General features: G+C 36.1%; 1 protein-coding gene across 1 annotated transcript in view; it reads right to left on the bottom strand.

The window, feature by feature from the left end:
- LOC145683617 (serine/threonine-protein kinase H1 homolog) overlaps positions 1 to 23,565 on the bottom strand; it is a 68,141-nt gene that overhangs the window by 13,420 nt on the left and 31,156 nt on the right. The gene's annotated exons all lie outside the window — the stretch shown is intronic.

Raw genomic sequence — 23,565 nt, 5'->3', positions numbered from 1 at the left:
TCTTCCATTCTATATAAACCGTATACAAAAAAAAGTCAATCGTTTCATAAGGAGTAAAAAGACAGGAACATGAGATTTGTTATTTAATGTCCACTAATATAACTTCCAACTATGTTAAGGGGATTTCACATGGACTCGGTGCAAAAGTGTCCAGTACCTTTTAACCTGTTCCCTAAATACACAGCCACACAGAAAAAATAGAAGTTCTGTGCACCGGACCCCAAAGGTATGAATTCGATGTATTTTGTTACAGAAGATCTAAATTTCAAAACCCCAGGACAATCAACCATGTCAATTTTTTATGGGCGAAAAACTTGAGCGATTTTGGATAGGAAGTATACACGTAACACAGCTATACAAAATAAATAAATACATAAATAAATAAATAAAAATAAGAAAAAAATAAATAAAAGTTTTGTTCAACGAACCTCAGGGTATGGATTCGATGCATTTTATACACATTATCCAAATTTCGAAACCCCAGGACGGATGTATTTTGTTACACACAATCCAAATTTCGAAATCCCAGGACGGATATTTCATTACACATTATCCAAATTTCGAAACCCCAGGACGGATGTATTTTGTTACACACAATCCAAATTTCGAAATCCCAGGACGGATATTTCATTACACATTATCCAAATTTCGAAACCCCAGGACGGATGTATTTTATTACACATTATCTAAATTTCGAAACCCCACGATGGATGTGTTTTGTTACACATAATCCAAATTCCGAAACCCCAGGACGGATGTATTTTGTTACACATAATCCAAATTCCGAAACCCCAGGACGGATGTATTTTGTTACACATAATTCAAATTCCGAAACCCCAAGACGGATGTACTTTGTTACACATAATCCAAATTCCGAAACCCCAGGACGGATGTATTTTCTTACACATAATCCAAATTCCGAAACCCCAGGACGGATGTATTTTGTTACACATAATCCAAATTCCGAAACCCCAGGACGGATGTATTTTGTTACACATAATCCAAATTCCGAAACCCCAGGATGGATGTATTTTGTTACATATAATCCAAATTCCGAAACCCCAGGACGGATGTATTTTGTTACACACAATCCAAATTTCGAAACCCCAAGACGGATGTATTTTGTTACACACAATCCAAATTTCGAAACTCTTTTACGATTGACTGTGTCAGTTTTGTTTTATAGGCGAAAAAACATCTATCATCCCTATCCAAAATCGCTCAAATTCTTCGCCCATAAAAAATGGATACGGTCAATCATCCTGGAGTTTCGAAAGTTGGATTCTGTGTAACAAAATACATCGAATCAATACCCCTGGGGTCCAGTGCACAGTTTTTTTTTTTTTTTTTTTTGTATGTGTGGTTGTGTTATGATACATAACATTTGAAAAAAATAAGAAACACAGCGTAATTCTAGCAACGTATGTAGTAGCCCCTACGTACACTAATGATCAGCATGTTTCGGAATTGCGAAAATAAAATTGAAAAATTCATTAGCTCAATGTATTTTATAGTGCATGTTCGCTTATCAACAAATAGTCGTAATTTACCCAACAATTTCTACCTTGTATTCCTGATTGTAGTTTAACTTCTTATGTATAAACCTTGTTGGCAATTCAGTTGGTTGGCATATACAACTAGTCAGTGTGTCCAATTCCAAAGTACAGTCAACGTGCTTTTGTTGAATGTGGTAACATTGCGTCATTGTTTTGTGGTGTAAAGTAATCGGTGCGTGCTGAAGAAGAAACATGTAAGTGTCCAGTCATGAATCCGGTTAATACATTACAAAATACATAGTTTAATTAGCACTACTTTGTAATTTTACGTTATTCACATATCCACGTAACACTAATTCATGACAATTTGGTAAAACAGTGATCTGTGATTCATAGTGTCTATTGAAGCCAAAGTGGATTGTTGTCGAAACTGTTGCACTTTTTTTTCTTTCTTTCTTTCTTTTTTTCTCTTTTTTTTTTCAATTAACGTATTGTTTTGAAATAGAGTTTAAATAAAATTTAAGGAAGGAAGGAGAATTATGTCCGTATCAGTGGTCAGAATGGAGCAAAGTGAACGAGAAAGTACTACGTTATTAATAAAGTGTGGCTAAGAAGATCGCAAACGATTGTATATCGAGATGCGACAGTAACTTAAAGCTACTTTCCCCAAACGTAACCTAATTTCGAATTCAATTGTCGAAATAACCAGTCGACATTTTGCAAAAAGTGGAAGTGATAAAGACCATGTGATCAGGAAGACAAACTCTATAGCAATGATGCAGCTCCTTTGGCTTTGTTACAATATTTTATGGAAACTCCGCAAACATCGACAACCAGTGTTGTCAGCATGATGATTTCTCAAAATACAGTCCACCTAAATTTTTGAACCTTACAAAATGCGTTTTAGTACAGGAGCTAACGGAAGATTATTTTTCTCATTGCAATGAATTTTGCGAAGTAATGATGTAAAATATCAAATACACCAGTACTAACGTAAATGACATTGTATTCTCTGACGAAACGACATTCACGTTAAGCAGTGAAATGAACTGACAAACCACATTTACCTCTATTGGAGTAATGAAAACCAGAATTAGATGATGGAACGCCATACCCAGTATCCACAGAAGCTGAGTGTTTGGGTAGGATGATAGGAAACATCTTTTGATCCTTTTTTCACTGACAGCAATCTGACAGATGAGAAATACTTGAAAGTGCTTCGTAAACAGGTTCTGCCTGCCATCAAGTCTCCACATATAATTTTGATCACGATTGGCTCCAACAGGATGGAGCATCGCCACACTATCCACTGAATTTTTGACAATACTTACATAAGAGATAAAACCTTTCCACAATGTATGGGAAGACGAGGTGTGATCGAAAGGCCTGCAAGATTTTCCTTTCTATCACGCTGAATTACCCTCTATAGGAGTACATTAAGGACAAGATGTATCCCACCAAATCTCACACTGAATGAATTATGGCATCGCATTGTGAAAGAAATAGAGACTTCCCCGTGATATGCTACAGCATTGATTTTCCGATTTTTACGACGGGTGGCCTATTGTCAGACAATCGACAAAGTGCAAGTAAATGTAAATATATATCATTTTCTTGTTCATGCTTTCTGTAATATGCAGTGTACAGCTACTCACAGGAATAATAATAAACCTTCTTTCAGATAAATCTCAATTTTTAATGCCAAAAACATAACACATTCTATTTCATAAAGAATAAACGAAGGTGAAAATTGAGTTAAATTTTCGTTTCGGGAAAGATTCATGTGTCACGCATATCCAATGTGGCGGAATCCAAGATAGCTATGATGATGTCCCACCCGTACTCAATGCAGTTTTCGCACCAATACACACTTGCAACCTTTTCCCTTCCTCCGTCCACGTGTACCTCGTTATTATTAATTGCCTGTCCAGATGCTTTTGCCTACTAGATACAAATGTGAAACGCAGCACACCCTATCTCGTAAACGAATAAAGATAAATAAAATCATATCATTTCTGGAAGATTCTAGCCTAAATTGATGTGTCAAACATACTCCTTTCCATTTAAAAAGTATCGTGAGAATATGGCGGAATTAAGGTATTTGCCATGAGGTTCAGACTCCATTCAATGCCCACCTGTAATATTTACTTTTCCTCTATCCACGCGTATCGTTATTACTGGTTTATCGTAATACTTTTGATTAACCCTATATAAAGAGATTTACAAGTATGTTCTTTCAACACAAATAAGATACTGTCCACAGAATATTTTTCATCTACTAAGCATTTTTATACTTTTCAGACTATATCTCAGGCTTTTTTGATGTGGGGTCCTTTTGACGAAGGGCCCTTTTGACTAAGGCTTTACCTACTCGCACTTCTGATATGACAGCATAAAAATAATATGTAATTATATACTACCTCAGAGCAATGATGCAAAAGGAGATTTGTTGGATATGGCAACACTGTGTCACTGCTTTGTGGCGTAGAGTAATCTATGCATGCTAAAGAAGAAACGTGTACGCATCCAGTCATGTATCCTGTTAATATATTAGAAAATACGTATATAGTTTAATTAGCATTACTTTGTAGTTTTATGTTATTTACTTCTCTACGTAACATTCACCGATAACAACTTTATATTAAAGAAAATTATTCATATGATAGTGGAAGGATACATGACAACTGTGAGAAAATCCATGACGATGCAATGTTGTCCGGTACAAACTCACGTAGTCTGTGATGGAACCAGAAATCTTCCGTATGGATTATATGGAACAAAAAAAAAAAAAAAAAAAGTAAAGTGCGTTTTATTTTGGAGTCTTCTACATACTTAATAAAGTTTTACAAAAGACACCACTATACTAACAGTTATTGCTCCAAACTAGTAGAAACAAATTAATTTCTCCGAAATATAGTCAAAACTTCGCTTAAACCAGCAGATAAACTTAGTTTGCTAACATTATTAAAATATGAAGGAATGCATTATGAAATGAAATTTAAAAGAACATTTCGATTGTCTATTAGCCATCGTCATAACCCATGCCATAGGATTAATCAAGTAAAAATATAATTTAACAAATTAAAGTTTGTTTATTGCGGTTTTATTTCTTTAATTAGAAAAGAAACACACCGGAGTTGTTTACAGAGTTAAAAGTTTCCCTAATTACTTCACATTCCGCAAGAGAATTACAAAATATAAGAAATATTTGCTATTATTTTTCATAAAAGTATTATACCGTATATTAAGTATTTTAAAAATATAAATCAGCAACAGTAATTTCTTAAATAAAGCTAAAATTTAATCAAATCAAACACTTTTTATTAATAATTTGTGTTTTAGTTTCAATAATATATCATTGTCTTTATTTTAGACCCATTAGTTTTGCTCAGCTTTTATTTTGAAGTACGTAGTTCTAAAACTAAATGAACAGTAATTTTTATATCATCCAACTTATGAGTTTTGAATTTTGATCTGGCGGTATTCACGCATGCAATTCCCAAAGGAACAATCTTACATTAAAGGTTTTTTTTTCTTTTTTTTAAATGTGAAGTGTAAATTATTCCTATATTTTTCTTTCTTGTATAACCCTACTCTATAGATAAACGCAACGAGTGTTTGAAATTTGATAATACATAGGGTACAAATAAAATTATACAGCAAAAAGAAAAACTGTTGTATACTTGCTCACATTTGCTTAATTATCCCTTGTTGTTCTCACAATAAAAGTACAATTACAAGAGAACCTGATAACTTGGCTACTAACTTGCTTAGTTTGGCGCATACATGCGAAACCATGTAGATTGCTTTTGTTCTCCGTAAGTCGGCCATTTTCTGTAGTATCATAATAATGGCAACTTGGACATATGTTTCACTTTATCAAGAACGTAAATGCCGAAGAGCTGTGCAGACTGAAATAAAGACTTTGATATTCCCTCTCCCTGCTCGTGATTTGTATCGTTTTCTATTCTATGCTGTTTACATTAAACTTTGTCGTGTTAAACATCCTAGTTTTTACTGATAATTTTTTAACAGCTTTTTCCCTACTTCATTTGCCTTTAGTACAATAATAATAATTATTATTATAATTATAACAACAGACTGTACGCAATCTACAGAACTAGTCCGATCCTGTCCAAATTTGTCATTGAGATTGACCTTGACAGACTTACTAAGCATGTGAAATATTTCCCTGATAGTGTAGCTGTGACGAGACGAGAAATAAATTGAATTGATTTTATAGTTTAGCGTCCCTTTCAGCAGCGAGGCTATATGAGACGTGGACCTACTGATTTAACGTGGAATCCGAACCACATGAGCTCCCACTGGGAATCGAACCCGGGTCTTCCACGCCGAGACGAGAAATAAAGCTTTGCCATCTCGTCTCAATTCTCGGAAAGCTTTCCTCGTTTCGTTTTGTAAATTTGTGTACAATACGTATACCCTGACTTTCTTCTTCATTTCATCTAGATAGAAGTTATCAGAATATTTCTGCGACACGAGAAGTCCACGAAAGACGTGATATAACAGAAACATTTAAACCATATTTATTTACTCGAGTTGTATAATGAATTGGGTATCTTTCAACGTTGATAAATGCTCTCTTCATTGTGTTCGTATGCTCACTTTATTAATTTATTGTTTTTATACTATGAATCATTTAACACTAAAGACAGTGTCTGAGATCTAGGACTTGGGTGAACTAGTGTTAATATGAAATTTCTCATCTGATGGGCGACACCATTTTCAGTGCAGATTTTCAGTTCCTTACTTCTAGACCTTCAAAACTTTGTTTTATTAGATTCTCGATTTGATCTAAATCCAATGATGAGCAGTGCTTAGTTCAATTTTGTAAAGGAATTTATTCTGTATATTTAAGGACTGTGACAGCTCCTTCGTAACTAAGTAGTTAGCGTACCCGCCTTTGTCGTGAGAGACCCGGGTTCGATTCCCGGCAGGAGCTCATGTGGTTCGGATTCCACATTAATCAGTAAGTCCACGTCTCGTATAGCCTCGTTGCTGAAAGAGACGTTAAAACTCAAAATCAACTAAACTCAAGAAATTATGGCAGATAAAAGTAGCAACCTCGGTAGAAAACACAAAAGTTGAGCGAACGTACAGATAACCATCGGATGATTGGCTAACCGATAGGACAGAAACCCAAACATTTGCTTATGTAGACTCGTATTATTATTGGTTGGAAAACTTGTGTAACAACAACAATAACAACAAAATAAGCTAACTAACTACACTATAGTCCAGTGTTTCTCAAAGTGTGGGTCGCAGACCGCTTTTTAGTGGGTCGAGATAAGTTTTCCTGTTTTTATGAAAATTTTATTTTGATGAAGAAAAATATATTGTGAAGACAATATTATTCAAAAAACGAAAATTGGAAGCGTTTCTTAATGAGGTAAAAAGTATATGGTTACTCAGATCTCTGCTCTGTTATACAGTCAGTAGAGAGTGAGTCAAAATTTGTCACGGGGTACGGCATTCCATCGGGCGGGAGTAGTTTTAGCTCTGTGTTATCTTTTTATGAAAACACTTTAGCGCTTTCGGCGCATGCATACAATTTCGTATGATACAGTTATTCAGAGAGAAATTTGCATTACACTTGCTCGTTCGTCACTGATTCATATCGAAGTGTACACAACATCTTGAACTAAATTTCGTGTTACTCACTCATATGGACTGTTATTGAACGAACTGGAATTAGAGACATAATTTACAAAATGTAATTGCTTTCAAATACACCATCATTACGTAGAATGTTAATGTGTATTTGGATAAAAGTAGGTGGGCCACAAAATACTTTTCATTATTTAATGTGGGTCGCGGTAACAATAAGTTTGAGAAGCACTGCTATAGTCTATTGGACCTGGGAGTTTAATGCTGCATTCACAAAAAATCTCCAGTGACTCCTGTCCTTAGAAAACTGGATCAGCTTCTACTTTGTATTCTCATTGAGACTCATCTTAATATTGTATTCCCATCTGTGCCTAGGTCTTCAATGGTCTTTTTCTTATGGGTTTTCAGGTTTTTTTTTTTTTTTTTTTTTTTTTTTTTTTTTTTTTTTTACACGTCGCTACTTTCTTCTATTCTGGGTACACGACCTGCCAACCTGAACCTCTTGGACTTAATGGCCTTAACAACGTTAGGTAAATAATATAAATTATGCAGTCCCTCGTTACGAAATTTCCGCCATTCTACACTCCCGCCTTTCTTGTTTCCGAATATGTGTGTCCACGATTTTATTTTCAATACTTTTAGCCTGCGTTCTTCCCTCAAAAGTAAACCATAATGATTGTAACAATTTCTATTGTGCCAGGCCTTGTTTTCATATTGTCAAACTACAACACAATAACACACTGAGCACAATCACGTAACAGTTTCGACACAATAACCGTGTGTCTTCATCAGACTTCCACTCCTTCTGGCCAACTCTTATATACTTCCGGGAGATCACCTTTTAATTAGGCTCCGTCCCTTCGTTAAAAAGTAACACTTGTGTTTCACTTTCACTTGTTAGCCGCACACGTGTTCAATTAAAAGTTTGCGTTTTTTCTTGCTGGATACATTCTAATTATCCTTGTTATGTTCCCTTATTAATTTGTTCTCTTTCTTTCTTCTTCCTTTTCCTTTCTTCTTCTTTAAGTAGAATTTTCTCCCACTCTTTATTTATCGCGAATCCTGCATTCCAATTCATCACTTTGTTTCCTGCCTTCATAATTTTCCTGACTTCTTTTCATTTTCTCACCAATGTTCTGTTTTCAGCTTTTATGACCTCTCCTCCTTCCCACTCTATCCTGTGGTTTGTCTCTTTCCGATGCTTATATATTGCGTTGTTGTTCCTTTTCAATCTTACGTCATCCTTTGCTGCTCCATCATTCTTGTGTGTTGTTACGTCCTTTAGCGTCTCTTTCAGCAACGAGGCTATATAATACGTAGACCTACAGTTTAACGTGGGATCTAAACCACATTTACTCCAGCCAGTCTTCCGCACCAAATGCGTTACTGCTGAACGAAGAATAAGAAATGGCTTATAGTCACAGCGGTCACCAGACTTGTTGACATGTGACTTATTTACGGGGAATGCTGAAAGGACAAGTGTATCAAAACAGTCCTCACAAAATCGATGAACTGAAGGAGAATATCAGAGCACACATTGGCAATATTACCCCCGGCGAAACATGCAAATATGCTTAACATTTCAAACCGTGTACGCTGTTAGCAGAGATCATTTTCAACATTTACTCTAAAGAACAGTACAAATTTGTCTTAATATCAATTTTACAAAGGCTACTGTAGACGTTGGTGGGGTTACTGTTTCGAGATCTACCCTGTATATATTCTTAATATATAGCTATTCATTCCATGATTTTCCAATATCATAAACACAAGTTACTTCTTAAAATAATAAACCTGCTTTAGCTGAGTTGTCAGAAGATAATACAGAACTGCTTAGGATAGAGTATCTTGCAAATGCGTTTCTGAATTACAAGTATTTTCTTTTTTCTTCCTTTGAATATTACGACAGACACTGCTTCTTTCAATGGAAATAATTAAAGTGAGCTTGTACGAGAAGCAGAGAACAGCAATGTATGGTTTACGTTGTTCAACGGAAAGAAAAAGCAACATTCACAATGAGCCCTACTGTTCCTAGATAATGGTTGAAACGAAACCGCTGGACAAAGCGGGTAATGTATCCCAGCCACAGCACAGTTAACCTCCCCACCTAAAACAGAATGATTGTTCGTCTAGATATAATCTTCTGGAGAGATGGAGAAAAAATAAAAATTGAATAACATCACGCAAAAGCTTCAAGTTATAAAGCAGTGTTACATTAAAGCAACTCTACGGCTAAGTTGATGCATTGAGAAAACTAAAGAAAGAAGTTAGTTAATTGATTCCAGCAGTCGTCCTACAAGATTATTATGGGATAGATTTCACTCTTGCATTCGAAGAAATAACGAACGTCTGATGTATTAGTTACTCTATAAAAGCTTATGGCTTATTAGGAATCGATCAGATGAATTTATTTCTGAGAAATATAGTTAGTTCTATCTTCAAAGTAAAATAATAATAATAATAATAATAATAATAATAATAATAATAATAATAATAATAAACCTTCACTTTACCTTAAAGTTAAAAGTTTTCAGAAAGTAAAGACCAAACTAATATCGAGTATTATAAAGAAAATGGTGCGCTTATAAAGCTGCTACTAAATTAATGTACTATTACACATTATGGGCCTTATGCAGAATCATTCTGAGGCGTGATTAGTGCCACACTAAAGAGTTCGACTAACATATGTTTCCTGCAGTAGTCAGGGCTTTAATATGATGCTACGTCGAAACGATTATGCATAAGGCTCAAAATGTTTAGACAGTACAATTTATTTCCTGTTCCTTTAAATATTTTATTGTTACGATGTCTTGAGAGAAATACTTAGCGCAAGGAAGATATAGGATACTAGTCGAAAAGTCTAAAGAAAAAAGACCTTTGGGTAGCACAAAAAGAAAGTGGAAGCATTATATATATAAAGCATCGTAGAGGGGTGGGTAAGGTACTATTCAAGGATGGATTATCTCGGCACAAAATAGCTATGGCAAGGATTTACTTCTGCTGCGATGAATCTTCGAATTTCTTACCTAATTCAGAATATAACCCTTTAAAGTAAGCTTGTTTCTGCTACTTTGAACGAGTTACAAAAATAAATAAATAAATAAATAAAATTTTAAAAAATCAGATTCATACCGACCATATATTCAAAAGATTGAGTCTCTAGGCACTCTCCCTGATACAGTAGCAACTTTCCCAAGGAATAAATATCATTCACTAAATCATAAAATGAGGATAGTAAAAAGGGTGGATTAAAAATACTGTATACGAGGTGCACATCAAAAGTGTGCGTAATTTCGTTCTAATTTCCAAGAACAAGGAAATACAGGGAACGAACCTGTATTTATTTCTCAACAAACTTCCCTCTTTATTGATGCACAGTTATCATTGCTTCGTTCATTTTGTGTAGCATTTGGCATGTCATCTTTGGAAGTATGTTTGGAAGTATAGCACTTCTCAGGGATGACCTTCTGGCAAAATGGCGTCCACGAAGAGAATCTTTTAGTTTTGGGAGCCAGAAGACCCTGGGGATAAAGCTGGTGAGTAGGGTGGGTGTAGCAGAATTTCAATATCGTGGTTAGCTAAGAATGAGGTCGCAACATTAGCCCGGTATGGAGATGCATTGTCCATGCGGAGCAGGAAATTGGTATTTGCCATTTGTGGTCGTTTCTCAGTCAATTGTAATGAAAATTCTGTATCCAAAAGTGTACGAAAATACCTGTAATTGTATGCCCTTCCGGAGCAAAGTAGGATAATATCACTTCCTGGGACTCCCAGAAGATAGCGTACAGCACTTTCTCATTGGATGCCACCTGACGAACTTTTTGGGAGGTGGTAAATCTGTGTAATATCCACTGCATCTACTGCCTTTTTGCTTCTGTGCTAAAAAATGGAACCTGCTATTCATTCATTGTCACAACATTTTCCAAGAAAGTATGTCCCTCTCTTCTGAAGCGTTTCAAATTTGCAACATTTGATTAAAGTCTTGCTTTGTTTAATTGTCATTAAACATTCGTGGAACCCAACGTGAAGGAATTTTTCTTAGGCCCAGGCCCGTATCCAAAGGGGGTCTTGGGGGGCCGGGCACTTTCTAAATTTTTGTGCGCCCCCTTCCAATATTCTTGTTATGGGGGCTCAGCATCTTCAATTTGCACATTTTGTAATATATTTCCTATTAAGTTCCATGGAAACAGAAGGAAACACATTTTACGTAAATAGATATTCTATTTAACTATTTTAATTAAAGAATGACTCATAGATTGATTGCTTGTCTGTGGATCTACTTTAAGTATTTATGCAGTACCATAATTACGAAGGTTGGGACTTGTGAAGTTCGAATCTCTACTTGAGTTTGCATTAAAGTTCTCGTGCTTCAAATAGGGTTAAACTTGGTATCTGAGAAATGGGGTACTCAGGGAAGGATACAGGGTTTTAACCCACCTTCTTGAGTAAGACATGGAAAAATCATTCGTGACTTGAAAAGATACCAAATAGAGTACTTGCATGCGCCTTGATAAAATTCTGCATACGCCACGTGAGAGAATATAACATGATATAAACAAAATCCTAGACAACTATACCTAAAACTTTTTTTTAAAGAGTACGTAACCTTTGTGAAACAAACTACGTTTTACTGAAAGAGTTTAACCCACTTAATTTATTTTTAACGATAGACATCTTAACAAAAAAAAATACAACTTTCATTTTGAAAATAAGAATCCAGTCTTTCTTTCAGAAAATTTTGTCCAGGGGAAGGAAGAAATCAGAATAAGAGTAGGCTGCATAGGGTCAGTATTTTCTAAAGGGTCAGCCTTGTAGAACAAGACTGACGTGTAATAGCTATTTAACTTAGCTCTGCGGAGATGGTTGGATTACACTCTGGAAGTACTTTGTATACCTAGAAGAAACATTGCTGCAGTCATAGGCTTATATAAGAATCACAATAAACCAAAAGTTTCAATTTTAAATTGTCGCAAGAATTTATTAAAAGTTGTGCGAGGACGGTTTACTTGTGTGTGTTTCGTTATCATATATCCAAGTAGAAAAGGTCAGATCCAGAGGGATCTACGTAGTATTTGGGGGCAAATACTGGTTCCCTGTTTCCTCACCCAATTTGGGGGTCCCTAAAAGTAGCTAAGAAGTTTACCTGAATATTCTATTTTTCGCACTCTCTTCTCCCCTTCTGAAACAGCTTGACTTTGTCTACAACAGTGGTTCCCAACCTGTGGAGCGTGAAGAGCGAGTAAAAGGGAAGATGAGACACAATCTATTGACAGAAATAAACTGTGAAATTATGAATAACGCATCAAACTTCACAGACACTACATGTTTGACATTTTGTCTGTCTTATTCTTATTCAAGATTTTATGTTAATGGAGACTAAGTGATTACGGAAAGTATTATTATTATTATTATTATTATTATTATTATTATTATTATTATTATTATTATTTTACAAAATTGTCAAAAGGGAGTAACAAAATCCTATTTCGCTATACAACACGGATATCAAAATCTTATCAAGTGAAAGCAAATTATTATTATTATTATTATTATTATTATTATTATTATTATTATTATTATTATTATTATTATTATTATTATTAAGATTTGAGAATTTAATGCTGTATCATAAGTCGCGAAAGGGATCAGACAAAAAAAAAAAAAAAACGTATGACCAATTAGCAGGAAGCAAGGATGCGCACGAGACAGAATTTGAGGCTGCCTCGTCTCGAAAATGTATATTTCGAGACTCGAGGTCTCGACTCGAAAAATGTATATTTCTCTCTTGGAAGAGCTGTATCCCGACTCAAATTTTGTCAGGAAAATTCTGTTTCGCCTCGTCTTGTGCGCATCCCCAGTTGGGAGTATTTGTGTCGTTGGAAGTATTTGTGACATTGTTAGGAGTATTTGTGACATTGTTAAGAGTATTTGTATCATTGTTGAAAGAATTTGTTACTGTTGGGAGTATTTGTGTCATTATTGAGAGTATCTGTGTCATTGTTAGGAGTATTTGTATCACTGTTGGAACTAGGAATATGCACGAGACAAGATTTGGATTATATCTGTCGAAAATCTCTACTCTCGACACAAATTTTGTCAGAAAACTCTGTCTCGTGTCATCTCATGCGCATCTCTAGCAGTAAGAACGGGGCGTAGAGATGACAATTTTACGAAAGGGTACGGTAGGAACGTTTGGAACCTCTGGTCAACAACCTTGTGGAGAAGGAAGAGTGACAGTTTCGAATTAAACAAACCAAATATTGTACCTGATAAAACTGCCAAACCTGATAAAACTGGCCTTTGAACTCTGGCCAGGGTATTATGTTGTTTCTGTTTTAAGATAAAGAATTTTCAATGGCAGTTTATGAAAATAATAATCAAACTTAAGTTATTTTCATCTTTAAAAACCTTACGCAAGATCAAATTTGTTGGGCTTCGATGTTTTCTTTCGTAACATAGTCTTGAAGGCTGTTCTTCCTGAACAAAACATTCAGTAAATAAACGCCGTTGTTTCGTTTTATTGCTGTTTGTATGCTGTAAGAAAAAGAGTTGTAAATTGACAAAATAGTCATGCACGTTCGAGAAAAAAATAAAATTGGATAATAGAAGGCAGTAATTTCCATGACCGAAGATAATCTTGAGTTGCAGTAGTTGCTGAATGACTCATCAGATATGCTTTACGTCACAAAAGCAGATTGAACATAACTCCGCATCGCGTAGGACCTGACTATTCACAAACAGCAATTCATGTAAAAATAATTGTACATCTGTCTGTGTCGGATGAATCACATTTCTTTCTTTTTCTTTTCTTATTTTGTCATCTCGTGTCACAGGAATTAATATAAATAGCTCTGAAAGATAAAAATAGACTTTTATTTTTATATTTTTAATCAACGACTAACAGTTTCATTATTACCACTCGCAAACAAATGATAAAAATACATAACCTTTCGTGGTGTTTGTCCTTGATATGATCCATAAAATTATTTTTAACACTAGTACATTAAATATAGTGTAGGCAGTATGATTATAAATGTTAATACTGTCTTTTGTGATCGATATTCTATTGTTTTGAATTAGTGTTATCAATGGGGTAATGGAACAAATAACGATTCTGTCATGGCGGATACTACCTATACAGATTATCTTCCAGGTAACTTCGAACGTGGGGAAGGTTGGTCAAAATCCGAGGAGGTCGCACTGGGTCACTTTTTGCTAAAGGACTTACTATGCTCAATACTAACATGTAACCATAATTTACTCTATCTTACTTCCCTAGGTCCAGTTTTGGACAGCTCCGGGGAAAGAACCCTCCCCAAAAGTACGCCCGAAAAAAAAAAAACATTCCACCCATACTTAGAATCCACAAACATAAAGTACAGTGGCGTGTGGTGCTGTTTCCGATGCTAAAGGACTTTTATTTTTATATTTTGTATATTAATCAAATAGCACATAATATTATTTTTAATATAGTTGGAATAAAATTACATTACAAATCATTTTGATATGTTTAATATTATGGATTCCTCTTGGATATTTTGTTTTTCTAACTGAAACAAAACATAACGGCGTATACGTACAAAGAAAGAAAGAAGCATAAAGAATGCTTGTTGTCCTTTCAACAGCTTGAAAAGAAGGATCGTTTGCTCGAATGAAGAAGATTCAGTCAGTGGTTTCTTCAGAACACAAAGTGTGCATTGTCTATGGCTGAGCTATGATCAACTTCCTCCAAATCTCTCCAGCGCACACACACATACAACTCAAGAGAAGAACTGGAGAATGACGTGTTGTAGGACTATAGATAAGTTTCGTTGATATCTTCCATCTATACGAGCGAGTGCTGTTCCTTTTACAAACTAGTAGTGCTTTGCATGGATGCATGGGTGGTGAAGAATAGGCCCATTCAGTAATTAAATGTTCCGAATATGAGAAGAATGCGTACGCATTGCTCCGGCATCGTTAGAGCACAAAAGCAGTTTGTTTCAGAGCAGACTTTGTTTATGAGGTCATGTGGTGTCGCTTTTGAATTACGGAACATTTTAAAAGATCTGTTTCTGTAGGGGAATTTTGGGAATTATGATGGCTCAGTGGTAGAGCGTCACCTATGATACAAGAGGACTCTGGTTCGATCCCACATTATATAAGTTTGTGTTGGATAATGTGTCCATGGATCTCCTCAGAGTTGTTTTCTCCCACATTATCATTCCACCAACATCACAATGGTTCACTTTTATTAGTCACCTCCGAACGGTCCTGGGTTCGATTTCCAGTGGGAACACACGGTCGATAATATGTAAAAGCCCATTCTAAGTGAGGTTTACCTCATTCACACCAGACAAATGCCGCGATGGTACATAACATATAGGCCCCAGGCCGCTTCGTTCCTTCTCCAATCCTATCTTTCTTTCCTTTCCTCGAATAGTGTGACTGCCTGGGGACATCATCCTTCATACAGTACGTGACGGGCTAACCTGGCCATAGGTGCCGAATCCCCATACTTCTTTACCTTAACCTTTAGACGCCCGCCAGGGAATTTAAGAAAATCGTAGACTCGTAAGTTGTGGGCTCTGGTGACCCCCCTAATTACCAAAAAGTCATGATTCATACACCGTTAGAAGGTTTCCAGACCACAGACTATAAGGAGGTAACATTCGTGCAATTCCCGCCATATTCGTAGAAGACGACGAACCAAAATATCATTAAAAATATGAAAAAAAACTGACTTTGCGGGGCTCTGGCAATTTCAAAAATTGCCAACTTAGCTCCTTTTCTACTCCCTCTCCCATATAAGAAAGAAGTACAAATACGAATATTACCATGTAGTGGTCTACTTCATTGCTTCACGTATCAATTTTTATGAGAGCATCCCCAACAGAAGAGTGCCCCCAAAAAAACTTGTTGAAAAAAAAAACGATCTTTACCCTCTTCCCTCCCGCCGTGGCACCCCTCACATATATAAAATGCATATTGACGGAAAGCTTCATCCTTCAGGAATACATTGGTACCAAAATAATCTTCCTATCTTACTAGGAGCTCAGCTAAAATGGTTCAAGCACATAACCATAAATGTAATTTGATTCTTTTGTGGAATTTTATTGTCAGCGACACAAGAACACAACTACGTTTTAGACACTTGTACTGTGTAACATTATTGCAATAGTATATTATTATTATTATTATTATTATTATTATTATTATTATTATTATTATTATTATTATTATTATTATTATTATTATTATTATTAATAATAATAATAAGAAGAAGAAGAAGAAGAAGAAAGTTGAAGGGGATACCTTTGATATCCGTGGTCCCAGAATCAATTTGTGAGGCATAGAATTTTAGGACTGGACCCAGCATTGTGAGACAGTTTTGTTTGTTTGTTTGCTTGCTTGTTAGAGTTTAGCGTCTCTTTTTCAGCATCAAGGTCATATGAGACGTGGATCTACGGTTCAAAAAATGAGTAATGCGCTCAAATTTTCAAAGCTTTGTCATCAAGAATTGAACTCAATAACACGTATACCAAAGGCGGACGCGCTAGCCTCTTAACAGCGGAGGGATAGGTGAGACAATTTGGGAATTTACCTGATGTATGGATAATTTGGAGTTCAGTGTCTTTTTTCAATACGAAGACTACAAGGAGTCTACGTTCAGAGATGGCATGGGTCAATGAAAACTTGACCCATGACCCAATCTGACCCACCACCAAACATGAGCACTCCGACCCACCAAAATCCATCGTCATCTGACACATGATCCACGTTCTCCTATCCACTAACTAAAGTGTTTACACTTGCAATAAAACAAGGCTGTGAAATTATCACTAATCGGAGTTTGAGTTTCTACGGTCAATCGCTCAAGCGCCTCTCTGTTACAATACCGGTAGATGTGACCTTTATGATATAAAATGGTAGTGTTTGTAATACGATGAATTTCAATTTATTTATCATATACAGGGTGTTTCAAAACAACACTGACAACGCTTGGGAAGTGATTCCTGACACCAAAATAAGACAAAAAGTTTAGACAAACCTGGGTGCACATATGCTTCCTTTTGGAGTCAAATTCTGCCGAAAACATGAAAAAAAAAGGAACTTTCAAGGTCCATAGCTCGAAAACTATGGGGCCTTCAGTAGTCGGGTCAAGATTTCACTTAGGAACTAATATGTACCCTACCCAAAAATGTATGTTTCAGAATCCTGTGGTATATCTGCAACAACATTTATAGAGGTAGTTGGTGACTACTTCATATTATCTGCCCGTAACCAAACTCCCTCCATAAAAACTGTTGTGGAAGTACCTCAGGATTCTGAAACATGAATTTTTGGATAGGCCACATACTAGTTCCAAAGTGAAGTCTTGACCCCACTACGGTAGGTCTCATAACTTTGGAGCTATGGACCTTGAAAGTTTATTTTTTTTTTTCATGTTTTTGGCAGCCTATAACTCCGAAAAGAAGCATTTGTGCACCCAGGTTTGTCTATACTTTTTGTCTTATCTTGGTGTCACGAATCACCTCCCAAATGTTGTCGGTGTTGTTTTGAAACACCCTGTATAATTTCCTTGTTGAATTACAGATACTTTTCAGTGGAAAATAAGATGAAATTCGAAAGTCTGAAATCAAAGTAAAGTAGACCAACGTGAAGGAAAAAAAGTGTAAAATTTAACTTAAACCCTATTACTATTTTAGGATTACAAATACCAATATCCAAAAGGGGCTAAAGTTTTATTTTCACTTAGATATACTCATCTCAGGTAATTAAATAGAATCAAATGAAAAAGAAAGTAAAATGGAGGTCTTGGAAGAAAAACGTAGCCAAATTCACCAATGCTCAGAAGATACTGTTTACTAGGTAGTCAGCAGAGTGGGTCTGTGGGTACGTTCTGTTGACCCACGACCCACTGATCTACTCACAAATCTCGACCCATGGCCCACAGATCCACTCCATCTCTGGAATACAGTGCTTTTTTCTTTTTAATAAAAATGCTTTTTTCCCAGTTTACCAATTCTTCCCCCCGCCAAAGCTTAAATAATTGAAACTGCGATTTCATATGAAATTTTGTGCAGGCCACAGTTCTCAGCAAACATGCATCTCAAGGTTATCATCTGGGAAGGGGAGAAGGTGAGGAACCTTGCTCTATTCCAAGGAAAATTTGACGACATTGCTGGTATACCTCTTCACATTTCGCTTTTACTTTCCCGACGACAAAATAAATAAATAAATAAATAAAATAAAAATAAAAAATAAAGTCTGACTGCAAAATTTACTAAAATAATTAAAGAAGAACTTTTTCAGAACGTCAAGAAATTCGTTGCTAACTCATTGAATAGCCTACAGGGACGCGAACAGGCGGATTTTAGGGCACTGGGAACGCCATTCAGAATATTTTTTGTGCATAATTTTTTCACTGAAAATGATAAAATCAAATCGGAAAATAGTAATTTTGGGGGGTAAAAAGTAAATTTTGGGGGAGAGTAGTCAATTTTGGGGGTTGCCTCCAAGTCCATGAGAGGATGTACACTCCTAATTGAGCACAATACTTGTTTGTCCACTTTCAAGTAGGAAACCATACATTTAAAGTGTGGTCCGGTATCGAAGAAAGACTAATATCGTAAATAATATTTTTACGAAGTTAGGGAATATTACAGCAGATTGGCAACACTGACAAAAACATTATAGTTTACAAATACAGTACAAAGCAATTTGAACAACATTATCAACAGAACATGGTACTTTTTGTCCTTATCCTGTTTTCTGTTAGAAGGTAATGTCCTCTACTTTTCCTGATAAAGTAGTTATTTTGTGTCGACAATGTAAACGTGGACACTGGTAGCTTATTTTCTTTACATCAAAGTCGAATACTTCCACTCCAACTTCCCGTCAAACTCTTTTACGATTCTTATTTCCGACTTCCAATTATCGCTTTGGCAGTGTCATAAACATTAGCACATGAATATCAGGTGAAACTGAAGGTCAGTAGAACTTAATGAAAGTGTAAAGCTATGCCTTGTGCTGTACGTCCTTTCTGCGTAGCATGCTTCTACCAGGTTAACCGCAGTTGTTTCGCAGAAAGAAAACAGGCCTACAGGAAATTCTTTAAGTTGATATGGAAGTGGCAAGATAATGGCGAATTATCATTCATTTTGATTTTCATGTACCTAGTGACAACAGTTTTTCCTGTCACGTGCAAAAGGGACAATGTTTTCTCCTGGTCGATTCCTTTTCTAGAAACAAATTAGTATTTTGAATAAGGACCAAGTATTATTATTAATGAACATAATTTCAGATAGAGCTGAGCGCCAGTTTACATTGTAATATCTAACAAATCTAAGAGATTATATAGAGCAATAACTAACTCTATGGAATATGGAGCCCGAAGGTTCAATGCCGCGTTCACAAAAGCTCTCCACTGACCTCTATTCTTAGTCAACTAGATCCAGTTTCTACTTTGTATTCCCATTTCTGCGAGATCCATCTTGATATTGTCCTCCCATCTGCGCCTAGGTCATCCTAATGGTCGTTTTCCGGTTGGTCTTCCAGTTAAGACTTTGAAAGTGTTTCTACTTTCTTCCATTCTAGCTACATGACCTGCCCACCTAAGCCTCCTAGACTTGATGACCCTAACAATGTTGGGTAAACCGTATAAATTATGTAGTTCCTCGTTATGAAGCTTCCGCCATTCTCCATTCCCGTTCCTCTTGGGTCCTAATATTCGTCTCAGGATCTTGTTCTCAAATACTTCCAATCTATGTTATTCCTTCCGAGTAAGCGACCATGTTTCGCAACCATACAGAACAACAGGCGTGATTATCGTTTTATATATCTTGAGTTTCAAATTCCTCGACAGAATTCGCGACGAGAAGAGATTTTGAACCGAATAATAACACGAATTCCCTGCTTTTAGTCGACATTTAAATTCTTCGTGAAAATTACTTTCGTCTGTTAATATTGATCCTAGATATTTGAAAGTATCCATATATAGACCAATAATAATAATAATAATAATAATAATAATAATAATAATAATAACAACATGAAAGGTTGACAATAGCTGATTAGAATCTATCCATTAAAATGACGTCGTAAGGACGGGAATTGTAAATTTAAGGGGACAAACTACTAAATATTTTTCAAAAGCTAACAATTTTTCTTTTGCCAGTTTTTCGTAAATGAAAAGAGATAATGAAATGTAACTTACCTCAATAATAGGTAATGTTATCCTACACCCGAAAATATGAATCGGAAGAATTTTTAGTGTTGCCATCCACAGAAAAATGAAATGAAATGAAATTTTTGAGTTTTACGTCCCATGTTTATCCCGGTTAGGCTAAAGTAGACGGTGATGATGAGAGATGAATGAAATGGTGGAATGAAGAAAGTGGAAGGAAACGGGGGAACCCCGAGAAAACCCACGCACACGGTGTTTGTCCACCACAAAGTTCACTTGGCGGGAGCAGGGATTGAACCCGGGACCCCAAGCAGCAGAGGTGAACGCTCTACCGCTGAGCCACCGCGGCCCCGCCATCCATAAAAATTACAGTGTGACCAGAATTTGAATTACCCAAAAATCTAGGTTATGGCAGAGCTAGAAAAAGGAATTCAACGGCAATTGATGACTTATCATGTTGTCTGTGTTTCTTGTTAACTACTTTTTAAATAATATTTTTATTTATTTTGCAATAAAGAATACAAAATAAATAATTTTTAATAAACAGTAGAATTAAAATACAAATATTATTGATAAGAGAGCACTTCGGAGAATGGGCACCGCTGGCTTAAGGTTCGCCGACATATAAGAACCATTGACTTCTCCATGGCTTAATAGAAATACCCAGAGCTATTGGCAAGTTTCTCCCGGAAAGAAAAGAAAAAATGAAACTGGTAATTTAACGTCCTATGATTACATTCTTTAAGATAAAGGAGACACATGAATTATGAAGCTGAATGATTATGAAATAGCTGGTGGAATGATCATGTGGGTGGAAACAAGAATCCCGAGAAAACCTACGGAAACAATGTCCACCGCAAACTCACCAGCAACCCCTCGTACCAGAGACGAGGCGAATTTTCATGCAAGCGTCCTTGCGTTCTTTGCTCCCAATTGAGAAAGTTGTTACGATTCTACGTGTAACACAACTTTCTGTTGGCTACACGTAGAAATCGCAAGCAACGAATGCAACGGACACTTGCATGAAAATCCCCCCATAAGCTTTCTACCATTATACGGCACGATAGTAATGACACGGCAGAATGATCAAACATGGAACTCAATATATTTGTATATGTCAACGGATAATAGTACATATATAAACAATGTATTTCGAGAAATAAAATTTGCTCCAAAACCCCAGGAATGTACAGCCAGGGACAAAAGTTCTTTCCGTTTGGTAAAATTTACTTTGAGAATAACGGTGGTATGAGAATAACGGTGGAATAACGGTTGGAACGTACAGAAAATTAAATTCTTGTTAATTTCTTGGAAATGGTACTCAAATTGTCCTTCCACTCTGGTGATTTACGAAACTAATTTCATCAAACGAAAAGCCCTTTTGTCGGTGATTGTACCAGCAGCAAACATTAGGGTAAGGGTATATCTTTTAAACTACTATTTGGTATAATTTACGGGGGCTGTCATACCTGCTCCCAATGGTAAAAGTGGATCTGAAAAGGTAAGGGAACGCATAACGTTACGCCGTCCCCCGAGTCTATCTTTGCCCATTGTAATTTTTTTTTTTTTTTTTTTTTTTGTTTAGAAAGTGGGTAGACGGCACATATTTTCTGGTAGTGGAGGGACGGCATCCCCTCTCATTTTTACCCCTGCCTGCTCCCCATATTAGTACACAAGTTTTAATCCTAACACCGATCAAGAGCAAAATTATAACTCAACAGATAGAATTGTATCTTGGCTCATTGTTCAAACTAAAAATGATTTATATTGCGGAAGTTGCTTTCAAGTATTGATTTATTTCAATATACTCTAAACAACGAGGACCGCGTTGGCTCAGTAATAAAGCGTTCACCTCTCGTGCATGGGGTCCTTGCAACCATGGTTCGACTCCAGCTCGCGCCACATGAGCTTTGTGGTGAATAAATACGGTGTGCGTGGGTTTTCTAGGGGTTCTCCCGTTTCCTCCAAATTTCTACGTTCCACTATTTCATTAATTTCTCATCATCACCGTCTCCTTTAGCCTAGTCGGCATAAAGTGTGACGTAAAATTTGAAGATTTCATTTCATTCTAAACAAGGATTAATATCTATCGAACGAATCCTTTAATTCCACTGAAAGAAATAATTCCTAGTTCCCATATGGTGTTTTCTTTTTTGATTTTTTCATGCAAAGTAGTTGTCTGTAGAACAATTCTGTCGATAAAGGCGGAAACCTGACGAGGAAGAAATGTTATGCGTACTGTAGATGTACCCAGTTCTTTGGGTAAACTCAAGGCCCTGCCGAACGTAATTAATATCAACTTGATACGAAGCAATTAACTTCGGCATTGAATAGGGTTGTCAGCAGGGTCGGCTCTATTATATGCGCAACACGTGCATTTGCATAGAGTGGCAAGTTTGGAGGGGCGGCAAATTTTGTCATAATTAGGCTATATTATTTAAAATAAATATTTCTTGTTGGAAACAGACTTCATGATGATCGTAATTAAATTTACTAATCTGACCTTCTATTTCAATACTACATTTATAAATCATGTTTAGGTCGCATAGACAGTGCTACAACAAATGGTCAAACAAATTCCAGCATGAATTGGCTGATTGTTGTCAAATATACTATACGTATACCACATTGACTTGATCCCTAGTCTTCCGTTGCAAGCGCTGCTATCGACTGAAGGATCTCCACTCACTTTCTCTCGCTTAGCAACAGCTCAACCCTTATTGGCTCAACACGAGCGTGTGTGAGGGTGTGAGCTTTAGTTCGCATTTTTGCCACGGCTCAAGACATTTTGGCAGCACAATAGTGAACTGAATTCTAAAACATAGCAAACACCTGTTCCATTTAGTTAGTTATTACAGTTTTGATATGAAAACTAGTTTTGTCTTTGGCACAAACAAGTTCCTTATCATTGGAGAAAGAAACAAGTTTTTTTAAAAATATATTCTAACATATGTGGAGCGAAAATCAAGAAATAAATATTTAAAAAAAAAAAAAGCTAGTTGCACTGGAATTGCAAACTGACACAGCATATTAAGACTGAAGCTCGATATTGAATTCTATATATATCTGGTGCTGTTTGCTTCATCTTTCAGTAACATAATAAATTATTACTTAGAGAAAAAGGACACAACGAGATTGTATTTATAATGTTTATGCGAGAAGTGCACGATTAGTTGAGTTCTGCAAAAGCCACAATCTGATTGTAACGAACACTCTCTTCGAACAGCCACTAAGAAGAAGATACACATGGGCAAGACCAGTAGACAAAGAAAG

The sequence above is a fragment of the Thermobia domestica genome, chromosome 1 (assembly GCF_964235325.1).
Source record: "Thermobia domestica chromosome 1, izTheDome1.hap1.1, whole genome shotgun sequence".
Classification (NCBI taxonomy): Eukaryota; Metazoa; Arthropoda; class Insecta; order Zygentoma; family Lepismatidae; genus Thermobia; species Thermobia domestica.
Note: the sequence above shows the minus strand (reverse complement) of the source record. Positions and strands in the feature narration are given on the sequence as shown.